Here is a 24,021-nt window from a genome sequence, read left to right as displayed (position 1 = left end):
ACATTACGAACAGAAACAACGCACGCTACCGCTAGACCACAGGCGTAATCAGCCTAGTGTTTCTCTATCATGAGACAAGTTTTCCTCCAGGAAGTGCCGCAGTCTGCAGTGTTGCCAGATTGTGCAGATAACCGGACTTAGAGAATTAGCGAGTTGGCCAGTTTTATTGTCCCATGTCGCGATCGGCGCGAACTTAGCCTCTGAAGCGGCCGGCCGCCGGTCGAGTTTTATGTCAAAGAGTGTACATAGGGGCACACCGCGACTCAGTTGTCAGGGCCGCCCAATAAATTATTTCGGTTTCCGTTACGCACAGTCATAAGAAACACATTTTGAGGTCCGCAGCTCGTGGTCGTGCGGTAGCGTTCTCGCTTCCCGCGCTCGGGTTCCCGGGTTCGATTCCCGGCGGGGTCAGGGATTTTCTCTGCCTCGTGATGACTGGGTGTTCTGTGATGTCCTTAGGTTAGTTAGGTTTAAGTAGTTCTAAGTTCTAGGGGACTGATGACCACAGATGTTGAGTCCCATAGTGCTCAGAGTCATTTGATTTGAACCACATTTTGAGTCAGTGACAGGTGGAATCATTCAAACTGATTCCCATCTCTGCACACCCAGCGACGAGGGCCGCGTTTCATTTAGGACCCCATCCATAAATGGCGGACCCTGCCGTGAGAGTTTAGGCCCCTTGCAATTTTAGCAGCAAATTTTGTGCTATTCGAAACGAAGTGTCGCAGTACTGGACACACATGTGCGAAAGTAGAGTGATTGGGAACAGGGATCCATTCCGGCTACTGAAGGCACCTGATAGGGGAAGTTTGCTAGCAGACATTTTTGGTCTCCGAAAATACTAACAGCAGACGCGAACTCGTCCATTAAAAGTGTGGAAAACATTTATATTTCGAACTAACGTACAATTAGAGATTTCTTTATGTAGTGAAACAATGAACTTATCTAGAAACGTTATGGTAGGGAAATTACACGAACATCTCTTTTATTGATGCGGTCGGTCAGAAGTACGAGTGTGTAAAGTAAAAACAGCCGTTAACAAATGAAGTTTCTGTGTGTAGTACAGTCAGTAGATATAGCAGTTGGCTATAAGCTGGTAAAGAAGTATTTGAAATCTACAATAAACTAAACATGTGTGAGTGTTGTGTATTTAATTTCATGTGTGTGTAGCGAATTAAATTTTCAGAATCTTAAATGTGGCTGCGAATCAGCAGCTGTACAGATCTGAAGAGGTTGCAAAAATGTGTCAAGCAGTTGCAAACCGAAGTTTTACTTAGCCCGTGACCTAGGTTTCGATATTTCCTTCTTCAGAAGGAGTGGGCGTTATTACGTGACATGGTGGTGAATTATATCAGCTGAAGCCGAGCGATTCTTGGCATATTTGAAAGTGATATAAAAACCAGAAACATCACAGGCCACGGCTAAAAAGAGCAGCAAGATTACCTTCAGCGTACGTCAGAATAAAGGCACAAACGTATTCGCCAACTGGTAAAATTATAGCAGGAGTTCAAAAGATAAAATATTGGCTTAACTTATGTATTCACGATGCCAGAGACAGAGGCCATTGTCTCTGGCATGGTGAATACCGGCTTCAGCTAATGTAATTCATCACCATGTGTTACAATAAGGCCCACTCCTTCTCAGGAAGATATTTTTAGACGTATCGAAACCCAGGACAAGGGCTAAATAAACCTTTGTTTTGCAGCTCGTTGGCTGATTTTTTCACCCTCTTCGAATTAACTTTTTCTGCTTAATTAAAGGTTGTTACCTGGACTACAATAGTACTCATGGTTTCTCTGTTTTCCTCCTACATACGCGTATTCTTGCTGTCTCTATTGCTATAACGACCACATGAAAATAAAAATTTATTGACCAAATAAGCAGCTTTCTGTGATGAAGCTCCCAGTATTGAGTTTCGACGGTTCATGCGCTAATGCGGGCTGTGAAACTGCACGAGAGGGGAGAATTCTAGGGTTGGTGCGCTGCTGCGGCTTCCGCAGGGAAGAGGGCGTGAAGAATTCCGCTCCGGAGTCGCTCCCCTACGGCAAATCGGGAAACGCTTGTGGGCAGTGTTTGAAGAACACGGGGCCCTCTGTTTGGTTTGTCGGCGCCACGTGAAGACGCGAGCAGGGGAGCGGGCGGTCGTAACGAGCACTCGGGAATGCCGCAGCACGCGTTTAAAATTAGCGGCCTGGCTGGCAAACAGGGGTGGCGGTTCCCGCCGCCTGCTCACATGAACTCCCAGCCCTCCCTCTCCTCCTGAGCAGCACGCCGACACGCCTAGCGTTCTCTGCTTCTTTTCGTCCTCACGCGCCTTTGAAATTAAGCGGCACAGACCCTTCTTTTATGAGTCTCTGTCCTGTCTCTTTTTAAAGGTAGAACGGGACGCCAAATGTCCCTTTTGTGTGGCATGACTTGTTGTTGTTGTGGTCTTCAGTTCACAGACTGGTTTGATGCAGCTCTCCATGCTACTCTAACCTGTGAAGCTTCTTCATCTCCCAGTACGTACTGCAACCTACATCCTTACGAATCTGCTTAGTGTATTCATCTCTTGGTCTCCCTCTACGATTTTTACCCTCCACGCTGCCCTCCAATGCTAAATTTGTGATCCCTTTGTGGGGCGGCGGGTGGAATAATAGAATAAATTTTTTTTTATTTATGCTGTTGTTTGCCGTTCTCAACACTGGCTCTCTAACTACAATATTGGAAACCAGAAAGTGATTAGCAAAATGTGAAGCCTGTAATTAGAATTCCTAGTGCCCACTTCATCTGAGAAATACATTTATAGCTACAGCTTATAGCTCTGAGGAATTAGGAGATTGTCTGGGATTCATAATCATAAACCATTCTCTCTAAAATGTTCACTATATTCTGAAAGTCACAGACCAAAAAGAATCCACACAATCCAACTACCAGAGCAGCTCAGAGTCTAATGCGCTGATGCCACTATAACTGTTCAAATTAAATGTTTAAGTGAATGCTCGCCATAATTTGATGATAATGTTCATCAAACGAAACGCTAATAATGGTAGAATGTCTGTCCTACGGCGGCACGTGAAAATACGACACACGCAAACTGAAGATAGATCATTAAAGTCATCCCAGAATTAACACTTCACTCGAAAACGATTTCATGGTTACGCGTATCCCGAGTAACTTATTACTACATCGGAGGCTGTTTATATCAACGATATCGACGCGACGCGACGCTACTCCCGGCACAGGTGGTGCGCTAATCTGCGTCTGGAGAGAACTGGGGCCTTTTTTCTCTTTCACGCAGCTTTCTTACATATAAAGCCGCGCTGTGGACGGCTAAGGGAACGCCTGATCAAATCTGCTCTCCCGACTAGCCGATAACTTTAAGTTATTGAATAAATCATTGCTTGCTTTGCTGATGGCCGATGAAGCTCTTAATTTAAATGTTCAATCAGCACACAGGTAAGTAATCATAATAAAAGTCTGATGTGGCTAAGTCAAATATTTTGGGCGAGATAATTAATTTAATTACACTACACGCAGTAGACGAGCTCTGAACTTGCCCTTTGGAGATACGCTATCGCTATAGTTTTATAGTTATTCAGTTGAAACGTCTCACATCTTTATGATTGTAGCGGATCTCCCTTCTACTTAAATTTAAACATCCTAGCTTTATTTATTCGCCTACTTAATCTATCTTGCTTCCTTAATTTTTAAGATAAAATCCAGAAAATCATGAATTTCAACTAAAATTTTAATTTGTGAGATCCAGAATACTGTTTCTGCTAAATTATTATGCAAAAGGAATCTAAATATAAATTTTTAAGTTTCTAGCTCTTTTCTGTTGCGCCAATGATTTTTACAGAAAAACGTCCAAATTTCGAAAATGGTTAAAGTTATTGAACTGATATTCAACACATATTGATTTAGTATTACTCCTGACATGCTAGAAACGTTTCAGGTTATTTACTTAATTTTTAAAGTATTGCGCAACATTTATGACGTCAGAGCTAGTTACAGCGGACTGGCTGGCACACAATGGAAAGACTGATGTGAATTTTATAAGGCGTGAGTAGGCTGCTTCCCTACATCTTCCCTACACCTTGATACCTCAGAACATGTCCTACCAACCGATCCCTTCTTTTGGTCAGGTTGTGCCACAAATTCCCCATCTCCCCAATTCTATTCAGAACCTTCTCATTAGTTACGTGATCTACCCATCTAATCTTCAGCATTCTTCTGTAGCACCACATTTCAAAAGCTACTATTTTCTTCTTGTCTAAACTATTTATCGTTAATGTTTCACTGCCATACATGGCTACACTCCGTATAAATACTTTCAGAAAAGATTTCCTGACACCTAAACCTATACTCGATGTTAACAAATTTCTCTTCTTCAGAAGCACTTTCTTTGCCATAGCCAGTCTTCATTTTATATCCTTTCTACTTCGACCATCATCACTTATTTTGCTCCCCCAACAGCAGAACTCATTTGCTACTCTGAGTTTCTCATTTCCTAATCTAATTCCCTCACCATTGCCTGATTTAATTTGACTACATTCCATTATCCTCGTATTGCTTTTGCTGATGTTCATCTTGTAGCCGGCCGAAGTGGTCGTGCGGTTAAAGGCGCTGCAGTCTGGAACCGCAAGACCGCTACGGTCGCAGGTTCGAATCCTGCCTCGGGCATGGATGTTTGTGATGTCCTTAGGTTAGTTAGGTTTCACTAGTTCTAAGTTCTAGGGGACTAATGACCTCAGCAGTTGAGTCCCATAGTGCTCAGAGCCATTTTTCATCTTGTAACCTCTTTTCAGGACACTGTCTGTTCAGATGCTCTTCCAATTCCTTTGCTGTCTTTGACAGAATTACAGATTCGTTGGCAAACCTCAAAGCTTTTTATTTCTTCTCCATGGATTTTAATTACTATCCAAATTTTTCTTTTGTTTTCTTGACTCATTCCTCAATTTACGGATAGAATAACATCAGAGATAGGCTACAGCCCTGTCTCATTCCCTTCTCAACCACTGCTTCCCCTTCATCCACCTCGACTCTTATAACTGCCATCTGGTTTCTGTGCAAATTGTAAATAGCCTTTCGCTCCCTGTATTTTACCCCTGTCACCTTGAGAATTTGAAATAGAATACTCCTGTCAACATTGTCAAAAGCTTTAACTAAGTCCACAAATGCAAGAAACCTAGATTTTCCCCTCCTTAATCTATCTTCTAAGATAAGTCGTAGGGTCAGTATTGCCTCGCGTGTTTCAACATCTCTACGGAATCCAAAGTGATCTTCCCCCAGTTTTTCCATTCGTCTTTAAAGAATTCGTTTTAGTATTTTGCAGCCGTGACTCGTTAAATTGATACTTCCCTAATTTTCACACCTGTCATCACTTGCTTTCTTTGGAATTGGAATTATTATACTCTTCTTGAAATCTGATGGAATTTCGCCTGTCTCATACATCTTGCCCACCATATGTAAGGGTTTGGTCAGGGTTGGCTTTCCCAAGCCTATCAGTAGTTCTAACGGAATGTCGTCTACTCCGGGGCCTTGTTTTGACATAGGTCTTTCAGTGCTCTGTCAAATTTTTCACGCAGTATCATATCTCCCATCTCATCTTCATCTACGTCCTCTTCCATTGCCGTAATATCGCCCTGAAGCACGTCTCCCTTGTTTAGACTCTCTATATGCTCCTTCCAGCTTTCGGTTTTCCCTTCTATGCTTAGGACTGGTTTACCATCTGAGCTCTTGATATTCATACAAGTGGTTTTCTTTTCTCCAAAGGTCTCTTTAATTTTTCCGTATTCGGTATGTCTCTTAGGCCTAGTGATATATGCTTCTACATCCTTACATCTGTCTTCTACGTATTCTCACTTAGCCATTTTGCACTTCCTATCGATCTCATTTTTGAGACGTTTGTATTCGTTTTTGCCTGCTTCATTTACTGCATTGTATTATTTTATCCTTTCATCAATTAAATTCAATATTTCTTCTGTTACCCAAGGATTTCTACTAGCCCTTGTCTTTTTACATACTTAGTCCTCTGATTCCTTCACTATTTCATCTCTCAAAGCCACCCATTTATCTTCTAGTGTATTCCTTTTCCCTGTTCTTGTCAATCGTTCTCTAATGCTCCTCTGAAACTCTCTAAAACCTCTAGTTCTTTCAGTTTATCCACGTCCCATCTCCTTAAATTCCTACCATTTTTCAGTTTCTTCAGTTTTAATCTATAGTTCATAATCAATAAATTGTGGCCAGAGTCCACATTTGCACTTGGAAATGTCTTACAATTTAAAACCTGGCTCCTAAATCTCTGTGTTACCATTATATAATCAATCTGAAACCTTCCGGTGTCACCACGTCTCTTCTACGTATATTTCATGATTCTTAAACCAAGTGTTAGCTATGATTAAGTTAAGGTCTGTGCAAAATTCTACCACGGGGCTCCCTCTTTCATTCCTCACCCCCAGTCCACATCCATCTACTACTTTTCCTTCTCTTCCGTTCACTGCTATCGAATTCCAGTCCACCATGACTATTAAATTTTCGTTTGCCTTAACTATCTGAGTAAAGTCTTTTATCGCATCATACATTCCTTCACTCTCTTCATCATCTGCGGAGCTATTTGGCATATGACCTTGCACTACTGTAGAAGGCGTGGGTGTCGTGTCTATCTTGGCTACAATAACGCGTTCACTATGCTGTTCGTAGTAGCTTAACCGCGTTCCTATTTTCTTATTCATTATTAAACCTACTCCTGTATTACCCCCATTTGATTCTGTATTTATAACCTTGTATTCACCTGACCAGAAGTCCTGTTCCTCCTGCCACCGAGCTTCACTAATTCCAACTATATCTAACTTCAATTTATCCGTTTCCGTTTTTAAGTTTTCTAACCTACCTGACCGATTAAGGGATCTGACATTCCAGCCTCAGATCCGTAGAACGCCAATTTTGTTTCTCTTGATAATGACGTCCTCCTGAGCAGTCCTCTTCCGGATATCCGAATGGGGGACTATTTTACCTCCGGAATATTTTACCCAAGAGAACGTCATCATCATTTAGCCATACAGTAAAGCTGGGTGCCCTCGGGAAAAATTACGGCTGTAGTTTCCCCTTGCTTTCAGCCGTTAGCAGTACCAGCACAGCAATGCCGTTTTGGTTAGTGTTAAAAGGCCAGATCAGTCAATCATCCAGACTGTTGCCCCTGCAACTACTGAAAAGGCTGCTGCCCCTCTTCAGGAACAGACGTTTGTCTGACCTCTCAATAGACACCCCTCCGTTGTGGTTGTACCTACGGTACGGCTATCTGTATCATTGAGGCACGCAAGCCCTCCCCACCAACGGCAAGGTCCGTGGTTAACCTTGTGGAGATTCGCTTCGAAAACTATTGTTGCGGACGACAATTGAACTGTTGCGGTCTGCGTTATCAACTAAAAAATTGTAATCACTCGTATGTAATGTGAATGTCGCTAACAATAACGAAAACTGTTAACACGTATGCCTGAATGTTAGTCAAAAGGGATTAATTACATTTGTCACTTCGGTATAATCCAGTACCTGTTCTGCATTTGTGAAATAATAAAGTACAACGAACTTTTATGAATTGCGAGTTCTAAATAATTTGAAATTAATATTGTTCCTGAAGAGGGGCAGGCAGCCTTTTCAGTAGTTGCAGGGGCAACAGTCTGGATGATTGACTGATCTGGCCTTGTAACACTAACCAAAGGAATACCCATATATTAAAAAGAAAAAAATTCTGCCTCAAATATCCGTTGCAATAAGTGTGATTCTACTTTCAGTATAAGCCATGACGGGCGATCGGATATTCCAAAACATATAAACAGTGTGTGCAATCGCTTCTTCTATCATCGACTACTTTTTTAAAAAGTGGATGTTTTAGTAATGAAGATATGAAATTAGCAGTTGTTGAACGACCGTTAGCTTATCACAACCATTCTTTCAGATCAATGGACTAGGCTGCTAAACTTATCCAATGTACTTTTGAACCAAAATTTACTTTTGGCGGTAGCAAAGCTGAAGCAATTACATTAAATGTTTCAACCACATTTGCCACTTCTCAAGTAAGATCTGATTTATAGAAAACTCATTTTATGTCAATAATGACATGCATCAAACTCTAAGGCCGTAAAAATATTTACATTGCTTGTTAGGTACTTTAATCCTACCAATGGGAATCAAGTTAAAATACTGAGTCTGAAATCTTTGCCTGGAGAAACTTCAGAAATCATTGCTACATTTCGTTGAAATTAATAATATGTCACTCTGCGTCTTTGAAAAAAATCATAATTGTCTTTGTGCAGATAATACGGACTGTAATTCGGAGTCGTATCTAGACAGGGTGTCAAGAATGTCTCCACAAAACTGAAAGGAAATGTAAGCCATAACTTTCTTGGAGTTGAGTGTTCTACTCATATAACCCATAATGCTATTCTGATGACTGCTGATGTCCTTCCTATTGATATTGAATGCATTTGTTCTAAAATATATTGTTATTTCTATGTGAATCCTGTAAGGGTCGAAAACCCTAAAGAATTTTGTAAATTTGTAGACGAGGTGTACAGGCAAGTATTAGGCTGTCGCAAACCAAGGTGGCTTTCTTTATGCCCTGCAGTTTAACGTCTTCTGACTGTGTTTTTTCTTCCGAAATCACATTTAGATTCTCAGAATAAATGTTCATTTGTTATCAAATTATTCTTTGAAAATCCCTTATGAGCGGTTTGGCTCTGCTTTCTTCACAACCAAGCATCAACTTTTCACATTGTAGTTCAAAAGAGTAAAGGGTGAAACAATAAACAATTAACAAATTTGAAGTAGTTTCTTTGTTAAATGATTTGCAAGCTAATTTAGTTTTTGTACATGAAGGCTGTTTCATAACATCAACTGTCAGATCAATTCTTGGTAAACTGGAAAATGCAGGTTTATCATCATATATTGCAAAATTTGAACATTATTACACATATTTTATTAAATTGCAGGTGAATATTTAAATTAGTGGTCTGAACCCACTGAGAGTTTTTGGGACTGCAGATGGATTGTACTTAAGGCAGGAGTACCCCAATGGAAGGATAAACAAAAAGATTGAAGATTTCATTCTTACAGCGGCTCTTTCAACGATGACAGGTTGTAGGTGTGTATGATGAGTGCGTCTGTAATAAACAATATATATCATCAAAAATATTAGAAAAGTGAAAATTGGAAGCATCACCCAGGGGCTATTGGGTAGAACGTATTTCACATTGTTATATGAACAATGTGTCTTATACTAATTTTCCTAAAACATTGGAATTTCTTCTTTGTTTTCATGGAACCAACGGACCCACTGAACTAATGTTTTCTCATATGACTGTTTGGTGGACAAATGGCAAGAACGCTATTTCAATACAGATTTAGAGAGCTGTGTTGATCAATAAGATGACCTTCAATCATACTTTTACAACACATTGTGTGGTAAAGTGGACTTACTGAAGAAGATCCATTCATCAGCGAAATACTCATGGGGACCGTCTCCTGCACTACTAATTCTACAGGACTGTTTGGCTGGAGTGAATTCAGAGCTACGACATACGTAAGTTACACATCATTTATTTATTTACTATTACTTTCGAATTTTTTTGTATTTATGAAGAAACAATTTTAAGTATTCTCTCTTACCTCTTGTTTGATTGAGGAAAATTTAAAATGTCCCGTTGCCTTGTTTCAAAGATGCGGTCACCTTCGTTTGAAAGCCAGTCAAAATGTTTGTGAGCGAATGTATATAATCGTAGGAGAAAACCTGAATCACATCAGGTTTAAACATTTACGAGTTCTGATGGATTTCACGGACGCACGGGCTACATATTGTATGTCACTGACCCTTCGTAGCTCATATGCGAGTATGTCAGGTGTGGTCATGATGTTGTAACTATCACCACGACAAATGAAGTTACGTAAGTAATAATTTTAGTTTCTTTGCAGGTATACGTGCGAGGTCGTGGTACACACTGAAATTTTCGCGCCACAGTACCGTAGAGACGACATAACAATTGTCATAGACCACTGCTAAAGCGGAGTTAGTTTTTTTTTCCTGCCACAAATTCCTCTACGGTGTCAAACTATTCATCTCAAAGTAGCACTTGCAACCTACTGCCTTACGATTTTCCTGGAGGTATTCCAATCTCAGTCCTCACCTACAGATTTTACTCTCTACAGCTCCCTCGTATACCGTGCGGAAAGAACGAACACCTGTATCTTTCCGTAAGAACTCTGATTTCCCGTATTTTCTCACGGTGATCGTTTCTTCCTATGTAGGCCGGTGTGAGCGAAGTATTTTCGCATTCTGAGGAGAAAGTTAGTGATTGGAATTTCGTGAGAAGATTCCACCGCAATGAAAAACGCCTTTTAATGATGTTCACCCCAAATCCTATATCATTTCAGTGACACTCTCTCCCCTATTTCGCAATAATACAAAACGTGCTGCCCTTCTTTGAATTTTTTCGATGTACCCCGTCAGTCCCGCCTGGTAAGGATCCCACACCGCGCAGCAGTATTCTAATAGAGGACGGACACGCGTAGTACAGGCAGTCTCCTCAGCAGGTCTGTTACATTTTCTAAGTGTCCTGCCAATAAAACGCAGTCTTTGGTTAGCCTTCCCCACAACATTTTCTGTGTGTTCCTTCAAGTTTAAGTTGTTCGTAATTGTAGTTCCTAGGTATTTAGTTGAATTTACGGTCTTTAGATTTGACTCATTTATCGTCTAACTGAAGTTTAACAAAATTAGTCGATAAACGACAGCGTCATCTGCAAACAACCTAACACGGCTGCTCAGATTGCCTCCCAAATCGTTTATATAGATAAGAAACAGCAAAGGGCCTATAACACTACCATGGGGAACGCCAGAAATCACTTCTGTTTTACTCAACGATTTTCCGTCAATTACTACGACCAGTCACCTCTCTGACAGGAAATCACGAATCCAGTCACATAAATGAGACGATATTCCATAAGCACGCAATTTCACTACAAGTCGCTTATGGGTACTGTGTTAAAAGCCTTCCGGAAATCCAGAAATACGGAATCAATCTGAAATCCCTTGTCTATAGCACCCAACACTTCATGCGAGTAAAGAGCAAGCTGTGTTTCACAAGAACGATGGTTTCTAAATCCATGTTGATTGTGAGTCAATAGACCGTTTTTTTTCGAGGTAATTCATAATGTTCGAATACAATATATGTTCCAAAATTCTGCTGCATATCGACTTTAATGATATGGGCCTGTGATTTAGTGGATTACTCCTAGTAACTTTCTTGAATATGGGTGTGACCTGTGCAACTTTCCCGGCTTTGGGTACGGATCTTTCGTCGAGCGAACGGTCGTATATGATTGTTAAGTATGGAGCTAATGCATCAGCATACTCGGAAAGGAACCTAATTAGTGTACAGTCTGGACCAGAAGACTTGATTTTATCAAGTGATTGAAGGTGCTTCACTACTCGGAGGATATTTACTTCTACGTCACTCACGTTGGCAGCTGTTCTTTGTTCGAATTCTGGAATATTTACTTCGTCTTCTTTTGTGAAGGCATTTGCGAAGGCTGTGTTTAGTAACTCTGCTTTGGCAGCACTGTCTTCGATAGTATCTCCTTGCTATCGTGCAGAGAATACATTGATTGTGTCTTGCCACTAGCATACTTCACATACGACCAGAATCTCTTTGGATTTTCTGCCAGGTTTCGAGACAATGATCAAGGGTTATTTTGCTTCCTGTCTAGCAGAATTCCTTAACTTCATCTACTTGGTGATCTCCAGTTCTAATGTCAAGTTCCTCATTGTTATCATTTGTGCTACTTCTCATTACTTTAGTCTTTCTTCGATTTACTCTCAGTCCATATTCTGTAACCATCTGACTGCGCATTTCCTTCAACAGTAAGTCTTCTTCAGTTTCACTGAGGATACCAATCTCATCAACGAATGCTATCATTGATATCCTCTCACCTTGAATTTTAGTTCCATTCTTGAAACTTTCCGTCATTGCCTCTGCGATGTATAGATTGAACAGGACGGACGAAAGACGGCATACGTGTCTTATATCTTTTTAATCCGAGCGCTTTATTCTTAGTCTTTCAATCTTATTGTTGCCTCTTGGTTCTCGTACATATTATATATTTCCCGCCTTTCCCTCTAGCTTACCCCTATTTTTCTGAGACTTTCGTATATCTTGCACTCTTCTAAATTATCGAACGCTTTTTCCAGGTCGACAAATCCTATGAACGTGTTTTGCTTCCATTATCAACCGCAACGTCAGGACTGACTCTCTGGTGCCTTTACCTTTCCTAAAGCCGAACCGTTCTTCATCTAACAGATCCTCGAATTTCTTTTCCATTTTTCGTATATTATTCTCAGGAACTTGGATGCATGAGAAGCTATGCTGGTTGTGCGATGATTGCCTAATGCCTAATGCCTAATGCAAATAGTCGTTTTGTTGCCACTTCTCCCAATGATTTTAGAACTTCCAATGGAATGTCATCTACCCCTTCCGTCTTACTTGACTTTAAGTAGCCCAGAGTTCTTTTGGATCCTGATTTTAATACCGGATTCTTCTTCATTTGCTGCCGAATCCTATTTCTTCTTCTATGCCGTCGTCAGACAAGTCGTCCCCCTCACGTACAGATCTTCAGTGTACTCTTTCCACGTCTCCGCTCTCTCCTCTGCATTTAACAATGGAATTTCCACTGCACTCTTAATGTTACCATCCTTACTTTTAATATCACCGAAGGTTGTTTTGACTTTTCTATACGCTGAATCATTCCTTCCGGCAATCATTTCTTTTTCGATTTCTTCACAGTTTTCAGGTAGCCACTTCGCCTTAGCTTCACTGCAATCCCTATTTATTTCATTCCTAAGTGACCTTTACTTCTGTATTGCTGAATTTGATCGTTCTTGTACTTCCTTCTTTACTCGATCAACTAAAGTATTTCTTCTGTTACCGATGGCTTCTTCGCAGTTACATTCACTTGCACCTACGTTTTCTTCCCTTTCCGCAGATATCCATTCCTCTTTAACTGGACTGCCTACTGAGCTATTCATTATCGCAATATCTACAGCCTTAGAGAGCATCATGCTTATCTCTTCATTCCTTAGTATTTCCCATTCCGTAGTATCCCACTTCTTTGCACTTCCATTCTTCCTGAAGAGTCTCTTAGGCTTTATCCTACTCTTCATAACCAGAAAACTGAGATCTGAATGTATATCTGCTACTGGGTACGCCTTCCACCCCAATATCTGATATCTGACTTCCTGCCTGACAATGGTGTAGTCTGACTGAAATCTTCGCGTACCTCCCGACCTTCTCTTGTGACTCTTGAACAGCATATTCGCTATTAGTAGCTCAAATTTACTGCAAAACTCAATTACTCTTTGTCCACTCTCATTCCTACTACCAAGCCCGTTTTCTCCCGTAAAGCTTTCTTCTACTCCTTGCGCAACAAGCGCATTCTTATCCCCCACGGCTATTAGATTTCCATCTCCCTTTAAGTATTGTACCCATTCAATATTCTCTCACACTTTCTCCAGCTCTCCATCTTCTGGTTACAAAGTCGGCGTGTATACCTGAACTATTGTGTCGGTGTTGGTTTGCTGTTGCTTCTGATGAGAATAACACGATCACTGAACTGCTCACTAAATGACTATCTCTCTACTTTCCTACTCGTAACGAATCCTACTCCCGTTATACCATTTTCCGCTGCTGTTGTTACTGCCGTATACTCGTCTACCAGGAAATCCTTTTCTTCTTTTCATTTCGCTTCACCGAGTCCCGCTATCTCTAGACTGAGCCTTTGCATTTCCTTTTTCACTTCTTCTAGCTTCTCTACCACGTTCAAACTACAGACATTCCGCGCTTAAGCAGGTAAAGCGTTAACCTTTCGTTGGTTTTTCAGTCTTTTTGCCTTGGTCACCTCCCACTTGGTATGCTCTTCCCGGAGATCCGGATGGGGGTCTAGCCCGGAATCTTTTGACAATGGAGAGATCATCATGATACTTTTCAGTGACAGGCCACACGTTCTGTGGATACAAATTATGTGAATGCAGCGATTTACGTTGTCTTCTGCATCCTCATGCCGTAAATCATTCCTGATTCTGCCGCCTTTTAGGGCAAGTTTCCGCCTCAAGGGCAAGGAAGTGACATGAACCGCTGCTGTCCGCTCCTCCGCCCTCTTTGACAAGGGCGCTAGTTTCGTGTGGGTGTTTTCTTGTTCCGGAAGTCTTCGGCTTCCATTGCTGACGATTTTTATTCAAAATTTAAGCAGTGGCTGGGTTCGGATCCGTGACCGAGGACGTTTAGATCACTTGTTAGAGACGGTGCCGCTAGATCGCTGGTGCGGTGGTTCGTTTTTCGTATTTGTTGCACTGTACCTCAACAATGCACCATCATATGTTGCAGTGGCACAGGCGCTTCCAGCGCGGCCAATCAAGTCTGAATGGCGAAGAACGAAGTGTCAGACTGCCCCGCCGTGAAACACCGGGAACCGCGGAAGCAGTGGAGACGCCGGCGCTCCACACGTGCTTATCACACCCAAGGTGACGGTGGAAAAACTGAAAAGCAGTCGTGGATCAGTTGCCAACGTGTAGCACAAGATTCTAAACGCGACAAAGTCGCCGCCTGGTGGGTTCCGCGATTACTCGCACTCATTCAAGATGCCCGTCGGATCGGCCGACAGTGGAAGTGTTGCACCTGTGTCAGTAACAGTTCGGGTAACGTGTTCAGCCACCACTTGCATCATTGTGACACCGAGTCGAACGAACAAAGCCAGCCGTGCACATGTCTGGATTCATCGCCGCCGATTAAGGCGAAGACTAGACCATCGTCAGGTAAACTATCGCTGATTCTTTTTAGGGAGCGCTATGGCTGATGCTATCAAATTATGGTCGTTAGGAGCAACCTGACACACGAACATCCTCGTGAAATTCCCATACGACGTTACTGGAGTCTGTCAAGACGAAGCACCCACGAGGAGTGGGCGGGTGTTCTTGTTCCACGGCGCCGCCCCCTTCCCCCCCCCCCCCCCCTCCCTGATTGTGCACACAACATAGTGACACGTACTACGTCTCTGGGCAACCAAGTTTTGCGTGAAAGTCAGTTTTCTCCTGGCAGGTCACACAGTCACTACTTCTCCTTCTCGCGCAGGACGAAACCATTGCGTAGCAGGCATTACCAGAATGACGACAAAGTTTACAAGTGAAACGTTTCCTGAACAACCAAAACGCCGACTTCTACAATCAGTGGCCCCCTACGAGTAATCCATCGTTCAGAGAAACGTGTCGCACTGAAAGGTGGATGTGGAGTTAAGGAATAGCACCATCGCCATGTTTTACGATCCCAAATTGACTTACTTGAGTGTATAACATTAAAAATATTTTTTCCCTCGTATATAGGTTCCCTGTACATTTCAACGGGAGTCTAGTTATCCTAGTATACAACGGGTCACCATTAATTTCGTTTACGTAACGAACGTTCATTTTCTTCGACATTCGTTGTCATAAATGTGGATGTTAAAAGCTAACTCTTCCGTTTCTGCATAGTTATCGACTCCTGTATTACTTAGAATAATCTTTCTTGTAAGCGTCTGATGAAATATTTACAAAAAACTGTTTTGGGGTATTTTGTGACCTATCCACTCATATCTTCTTTGTTCGGTTGTTTTGCTGAGTGTTCTTTCTTCACCTGCGTAGTTCTTAGTTAGAAGGTAGATGTCGTGTTTCTTGACTTCCGCAAGGCGTTGGATACAGTTCCCCACAGTCGTTTAATGAACAAAGTAAAAGCATATGGACTATCAGACCAATTGTATGATTGGATTGAAGAGTTCCTAGATAACAGAACACAGTGATTTCAGGTGTGCCGCAGGGGAGTGTCGTAGGACCGTTGCTATTCACAATATATATAAATGACCTTCTGGATAACATCAGAAGTTCACTGAGGCTTTTTGCGGATGAAGCTGTAGTATATCGAGAGACTGTAACAATGGAAAATTGTACTGAAATGCAGGAGGATCTGCAACAAATTGACGCATGGTGCATGGAATGGCAATTGAATCTCAATGTAGGCAAGTGTAATGTGCTGCGAATACATAGAAAGAAACAACCTTTATCTTTTAGCTACAATATAGCAGGTCAGCAACTGGAAGCAGTTAATTCCATAAATTATCTGGGACTAGGCATTAGGAGTGATTTAAAATGGAATGACCATATCAAATTAATCGTCGGTAAAGCAGATACCATACTGAGATTCGTTGGAAGAATCCTAAGGAAATGCAGTCCGAAAACAAAGGAAGTAGGTTGCAGTACACTTGTTCGCCCACTGCTTGAATACTGCTCACCGGTGTGGGATCCGTACCAGATAGGGTTGATAGAAGAGATAGAAGAAGATCCAACGAAGAGCAGCGCGCTTCGTTACGGGATCATTTACTAATCGCGAAAGCGTTACGGAGATGATAGATCAACTCCAGTGGAAGACTTTGCAGGAGAGACGCTCAGCAGCTCGGTACGGGCTTTTGTTGAAGTTTCGAGAACATACCTTCACCGTGGAATCAAGCAGTATATTGCTCCCTCCTACGTATATCTCGCGAAGAGACGATGAGGATAAAATCAGAGAGATTAGAGCCCACACAGAGGCATACCGACTATCTTTCTTTCCACGAACAACACGAGACTGGAATAGAAGGGAGAACCGATAGAGGTACTCAAAGTACCCTCCGCCACACACCGTCAGGTGGCTTGCGGAGTATGGATGTAGATGTAGATGTAGTTCAGTGTAGGCATCTCCAGCACCGTACCTCGGATGCTTTCATCCCTCGTATCGTTTCATAGCTGTCAAGTTTCATGCTCCAAATGCAGCATTTAAGCTGTTTCTTTTCCCTCACTTCAATATCACTACTATTTGACCACAACTCTCAAAAATTCATAAATATTAATTTTGTTTCTCTGATTCTTTGTTTGATTTTCTCTTTATCTCTTCTGTCTTCAGTTGGCCGGCCGCGGTGGTCTAGCGGTTCTAGGCGCGCAGTCCGGAACCGCGCGACTGCTACGGTCGCAGGTTCGCATCCTGCCTCGGGCATGGATGTGTGTGATGTCCTTAGGTTAGTTAGGTTTAAGTAGTTCTGAGTTCTATGGGACTGATGACCACAGATGTTAAGTCCCATAGTGCTCAGAGCCATTTGAACCATTTTGTCTTCAGTTGTCTCACTTCCTGATTACTTGTATGATCTTCTTGGTCCCAAGCCGTACCTACAAGAAACAGTATCATATTTATTTCGATCATCTGTACTCTTCACTTAGGCTGAGCCCCTATGAGCAATTTATTTGTAACGGCAGTGGAAAAAGTTTACTCTTGTCGCTATTACGGTTACTTGAAACGACACAGTCACTGACGTTATTTAATATCGCGATCATATCCTCTAAAACGACCTCATTCTGATAAGGTTTTCCAATGATGTGTTTCCATTGGCTGACAACATTCTTCCAGTCTCCGGAGATGACTTCCGTAATACCTTTGCTGCTGAGTGCTTCGACTGCAGATACAGCTTTCTATTGCTATAACTGGCAATATACACTCTATTATCAGTCCGTATCAATTCTATTGGATTGGAATGTAGGGACATAGTGGCAACCTGATGACTGTGCGTCTGCATGTTTTTGACAGCTCGTCGGTGTCGTTGTGGGGAATCGTGGTTTACGGAGAGATATTAGATTCACAAGCTCCGCCTTTTTAAATTTGATCACTTACTTCGCCGTTTCGGCGCTGAAGCTGGCGATCTTTCCATGAGGCGTCTTTCAGCAAAAAAAATGGTTGGGAGTTTTATCGAGAACGGATGAAGAAACCACTTTGTGGTGGGCATATACAAAGTGACGGTGTAGTGATGGAGCGTTTCCTGAACAGGCAGGAGGCAGACTTCTGTAACGAAGGTCTCCATCATGTCATCCGTGGCTGAGGAGAACGTGGCGCATTGGAGGTTTAACATGTAGAATAGGACTATCTTTGTAACCAGGTTTCGGAGCTTGAGTTTTTCGAGGTAATAATGCAAACTCTACGACTACCCCTCGTATTTTCATAGCGACATACCGACAAGAAACGTTCTTTTCATCTTTCTCGATAGGCCAAAACTTTCTCCAGAGTTGTACGACTTGGAAATTACGTTGCTGAGAACTTGCGAATATTCCCAGCAGTAATACTCTGCAAAATTCTCCACGCAATTAAGGTAAATGAGGCGTCCGAGTTAAGTGGTCTCACAGGTGAAGAAGAAAATGAGACGTCCATGTAAACGTATGTGAATGACGCGTGCGTATTTTCTGTAGCATCCTGGCCAGCAAGTGGGAATTTCCGCTATGTAATAGAACCAGAAATCACACTGAAGTAACTTCAGAGCATTCTGATATATGGACACAAGCACAGTGATGCGTGAACGAGAGAATGGAATGACTTTTCGCCTTCTCTACTCCTTCGTTTCAGAACATGCAACCGGTCCACTTCGGCAAAGTTTCGTTGACTCCTTTTCTTGTTATTAATATTTACTTTTATCTCGTGCGGCTCACTTACGTTTAAACTCTCGTCACTCAACCATTAGCGGTATGATTTTTCTCTCGGTGATATTTGTGTCGAAGCACTTTTGTAGACGGCATTCTCTTCTCTGTTATCTGGTTGCTGTTTGATGAATTCCCACACGTCTTACGCCTATGAAGGCCTCACAGAGAACGTAGAACGTATAACCTTCCATTAAAAAAAAAAAAAAAAAAGGTTTTGTCGCCACTGTATTAGCTATTTATAAAACCATCGTCTTCTTCGTGGTTCAGAGGGGATCTTCAAATATAGTGGGACATTTGGGTGTGAAACGAATTCTCCTTAAGAATTGATGTTAGTACGTATTCTTTGCCAAAACATGTATACAACAGGTGATCGTATAAGTCCTGCGAGTGTTTTTAGAGAATGTCTATGATAACCTGCGTCGTATATTCTAAACCCGTTTAAAAAACACAATGTTGGTTTTTCTGTCTTAAAACAACACGTTTTACCATTTGAATTTCTTACAAGGCAGGTACTGAACAGCGAACTGATTTCGAAAAACACACAACATTTACGAAATCCGATTTCATAAGAAAAAAAAATAAGAAAAGAGATGTCCTGCAGGTAGTTCGCAGACATCTAAAAGACGGACTACGCAGGTATCTCATTCTGCAGCAGACGTATTTTGTGAGCTTTGTCTTACTAACTGAGGAGCCATAACTCCAAGTGTAGGGCTCCCATAAATTGCGAGTCCATGAACCGCTGAGCGGAGAAATAGCGCCAGAGACGGACGAATGGGACCTAGAGGGAAATATTCTTACGAGCAACATTTTTCGAGTGTGTTCTTTTCCAGCAAAAGGTAAAATTTCAATAAGTCTTAATTCAATTGAGATAAATAGAGCTCGCAAATACAACATTTAAAATAAATAAATAATATGTAATTAAACCCTGAAACTGAAGAGCCTTATTGTTTCTTGTTTGAACTGTACGTTTTAATACCTCTCATAGAAATTTTTGTGGGATTTCTGATGTGATTGTTGGACAATATGTTTTCAGTGGTTCAGCCGGGTTGGCGATTCTATTTTCGCGCGCTGTATTTTGAAGAGTGAGCTAGTCGGTCCCTCCGGCTACTCGGGCTCTGGACTCGAACGTCACCGAAAGCTACTGTTTGCCTTTTATTGTTCATTCGGTCGCATGTGAGGGAACGCACTGCAGCGGCTAAAACCGAACTTCAATGAAAAGAGTGCAAAGTTAACATTGCCTCAATAAAAAAGCAAAACAACTAGAAGCTCTGCTGCAGTTTTAAAACATTTATGAATTTTTGGAATTAAGATAATTAAGACAATTGAATTACAGAAAGAAGCTGACTGTACAGACGCTGCTATGATGTGATGGTTTTGCGGATGGAAATACGCTTACCGTAGCGGAATCTTTAAGAACACGCAGAAGACGATTAGCTATGATTTTGGAAGGGTTTGGGTAGAGAAGAAAGGGTAACTCAACGGATAAACATGGATGGGGTTAGAGTGGACCATTCTTGACTCTGTATGTTACGACGGGAGCATATCAGAAAGCATTTTATGGTTAGGAAGTGGAAGATGGCTGAAATTACGGATGGAGAGGGTGCTTAAGATACGGAAACGCATAGCAGGAGGAATATGAGAGGAATAGTACAACAGGGAACCTAAATTAGTGAGTTATGATGTGGGGGCTGTGCTGGGGCTGTGATTTTTCAGTTGTATTGAAGAAGAAGGTGTGAGATGGACATGATTTTATATAGGACACGATATGAGAAAAACAAGTAATGTAGAAAGCGAGAGGGGCTGCATGAGTGGAGAGCTTTAAAGGATTTATAAATTATTGGAAAGGCAAGAAACATTTGTTTGTTTAAGACGGGATGAGTGAGGAATTAACAGTTAGGGTAACGGTAGAACAACGTAGGCACCAGTTGCAGTATGTTAATTTTAGTCTGTTGTAAACATAGGCGTGTGTGTTGCAGGTTAGTTTTCTGTTAAGGGTTAGTCTTAAATACACTAGTGTGGTAGTTGGGTGAGTTCGATGTGGACTGTAGGACGTGCAGTGTCGCTGCAATGTAGGCTCCCGTGCTGTGTGTGGAATTGTAGGCGTACGGCATGCTCAGTTTAAGATGACTTCGCGGATATCATCTCCAGTTGATCTTTACAGTGTTTCACGCACCTCGATTTCAGGTATAATTTATTTGTGTATTTATTTAATCTGACAAGATTAGTATCATCACATCTAACCAGGTATTATGTATGTATTTTACGTTACGTGCATTTCGGTAAGGATGTTATACTACATCTATAAATCTAGTATTTCAGTCATACAAATAGGAAAAAACATGCAGTTTATATTCGTACATGATAAGTACAACAATAAGTAGCTACTTACAGTAAGGTAGATTTTAAATTATAAGTGTTGAATCCTGCCTAGTCGTTAAAGATGGGGCGTATAAGAAACCTGCTTTCTCGGATCGCTAGACAACAATTCAAGCAAATCGTATTAATGAGTTTATTTATAAAAAAATGACAATACTCAACTTTGAGAAATACAGATGTGTCGCAAGCAAAGGGTGACATACGAAATGAACAATCTCTTCAGCATAAAAATTCCAAGTTTCACCTACATACGAGGGTCACTCCAAAAGAAATGCACACTATTTTTTTTAAATCCATCTTTTATTCTACATGTTTGAAAGTTTTACAGTGTGTAGATACATCATTTAGGAACAATATTTTCATTTCTCCACATAATTTCCATCCCTCTCAACTGCCTTACGCCATCTTGGAACCAGTGCCTGTATACCCGCGCGGTAAAATTCTGGACCAACCTTTTTGAGCCACTGTTTGGCAGCGTGCACAAGGGAGTCATCATCTTCAAACCTTGTTCCACGAAGAGAATCTTTCAGTTTCCCAAAGAGATGATAGTCACATGGAGCCAGGTCAGGACTGTAATGTGGGTGTTTCAGTGTTGTCCATCCGAGTTTTGTGATCGCTTCCATGGTTTTTTGACTAACATATCGTATGGCCGGGCATTGTCGTGCAACAGCAAAACATCCTGCTTTTGCCGATGTGGTCGAACACGACTCATTCCAGCATGAAGTTTCTTCAGTGTCGTCACATATGCATCAGAATTTATAGTGGTTCTACTTGACATGATGTCCACAAGCAAGAGACCTTCGGATTCGAAAAACACCGTAGCCATAACTTTTCCAGCAGAATGTGTGGTTTTGAATTTTTTTTTCTTGGTTGAATTTGTATGATGCCACGCCATTGATTGCCTCTTCGTCTCTGGTGAAAAATGATGGAGCCTTGTTTCATCACCCATTACCTGTCACAATTCTTCCAAGAAATTCATCTCCACCATTCTCTTACGGTTCCAAAAGTTCGCTGCATACCGTTTTTCTTGTTTCTTTGTGAGCTACTGTCAACATCTTGGGAACCCATCTGGCACAAACCTTTTTTAACGCAAACACTTTCATTATTCTGCAAACACCTCCTTCCCCTATCCCAACGTAGCGTGACAATTCGTTCACTGCGATGCGTCTGTCAGCAGTCACCAATTCGTTAACTCTCTGCACATTGTCTGGAGTGTGTGCAGTACGAGGCCTGCCACTATGAGGACAATCTTCAATATTGCCGTGCCCGCTTTCATCACGTAACCTGCTTGCCCACCGACTAACTGTACTACGAGCGACAGTAGCATCTCCATACACCTTTTTCAACCTCTTGTTGATGTTTCTCACTGTCTCGTTTTCACAGCATAGGAGTTCTATGGCAGCACGTTGCTTCTGACGAACGTCAAGTGTAGCAGTCATCTTGAAGACATGCTGTGACGGCGCCACACACGGGAACAGGCTGAACTAACATTGAAAACAAGCGGGAAGGATGTATCTACACACTGTATAACTTTCACATTTGCAGAATGAAAACTGTATTTTTACAAAAATAGTGTGCATTTCTTTTGGAGTGATCCTCGTAGGATGTACGAGCAAAGTAATTAGCTTTGACGCTTCTGTCCTAGTTGCTAGTTTTCAAGCTGCTGTAGAACTGGACCGGGGCCAGTCGGGTGTGGCGCTTATGTTCTCTTCCCATAGAGGCCCTTGCAGTCGCGTTGTTGTCTTTGAGAGGTGTCGGTCTGCGTGAAATTGGCTGGTGTCTTCTTTACAGCCCTCTCAACTCTCTCGTTCCCGACTGGCATGTCGGTGCTTGACTTTACGCCTCAACATTGACCGCCAGCAGCAATGAGGCGAGAGAAAGCGGTGGAGAAGGGAGGAAAAGAGGAATGTGAAAAGATTCAGTTGAGGAATATAAGGGAAAAAAGGTGGCGTGACGAATAGAGAAAGGAGAATAACTGAGAGATGATAGGAGCACTGGCGTTCCCAGTCGTCAGAGGGGAAGTTGGACCATATACGTTAAGCTTTTAGGAAAACATTATGAGGGTGTCAGAAAGGAGTGCCTCAACTGCAGGGTTCTGCTTTTGTTCTCAGAGCGCAGCCCAGTTTGTTCCAGAGGCGGGCAGAAGCGCCAGTGGAGGAGTTTGCGACTGTCTTTGTTTCGTTACTAGACACGGGTAGGGTACTAGTTTAAGTGGGACCTTTTGTTCCGATCATGACGGCCTGAACGGCGTTTCACCTCTGATACGAGGTACTGGGGCGCCTGCGCGCTGAGGTGCATGCATCATCGCCCCTGTTCCGCGAGACTTGCCTCCAGTCTGCGTTTTCGAGTCTGAAGGACGAGACGATAGGGGAGATCTGAAGAGCTGTGTGCCGAATCAAAAACACTGCTTGAACTGAAACCACCTCCGAACCTGTCTACAAGGTTTTTCACGCTCTTGCGTCGATACACAGTTTGATGACGTTGCTCAGAATTTGGAGGCTGCTGCACGATACTGGCCTTGCCGTGTTTCATTTCTCGATTATATCCGCGTACGTGCGCGGCGACAGCTGATTTGTCTTGACGTTGTGTTACCCGACGTTAAAGCGACCGGTATAAGGTGCATTTAAACATTGCGTTTAACTGCTATGTCACCTTTTTTGTTTTCCTTGACACTGTACTATGATGTTCAATATTTTGAGCAAAGTGCGACATCAGCCTCCCGTAAATAAATACCATCGGCAGTCTCCGGGCACTTATTGGGATACGACCATGAAATGAGATATTATCAGTATCGCGTAGCACGCTTGAAGCTTCTGGGACGGTTCGTAGAGTTGCTGGGCTGACACTAGTTCTCTTTGTTAGGCCGATTACAGGAGAGTCGCATCAGGAAATCTCATATTCGGCAACACCTGCGTTCCCATCCAGGATTTTGGTTGTCTGTTATTTCTATAATCACTACACTTGAATGACAGTTTGGTGCCTTGCATAGACCACGGCCCCTTGGTTATGCGCCCATGTCAAAACGAGCGACTGTTCTGTCAATGACGGCCTGAACGTCAACAAAATATCTTGACCTCTACCCTTCTTCCGTTTCTTAC

The sequence above is a fragment of the Schistocerca americana genome, chromosome 5, assembly GCF_021461395.2.
Source record: "Schistocerca americana isolate TAMUIC-IGC-003095 chromosome 5, iqSchAmer2.1, whole genome shotgun sequence".
Classification (NCBI taxonomy): domain Eukaryota; kingdom Metazoa; phylum Arthropoda; class Insecta; order Orthoptera; family Acrididae; genus Schistocerca; species Schistocerca americana.
Note: the sequence above shows the minus strand (reverse complement) of the source record.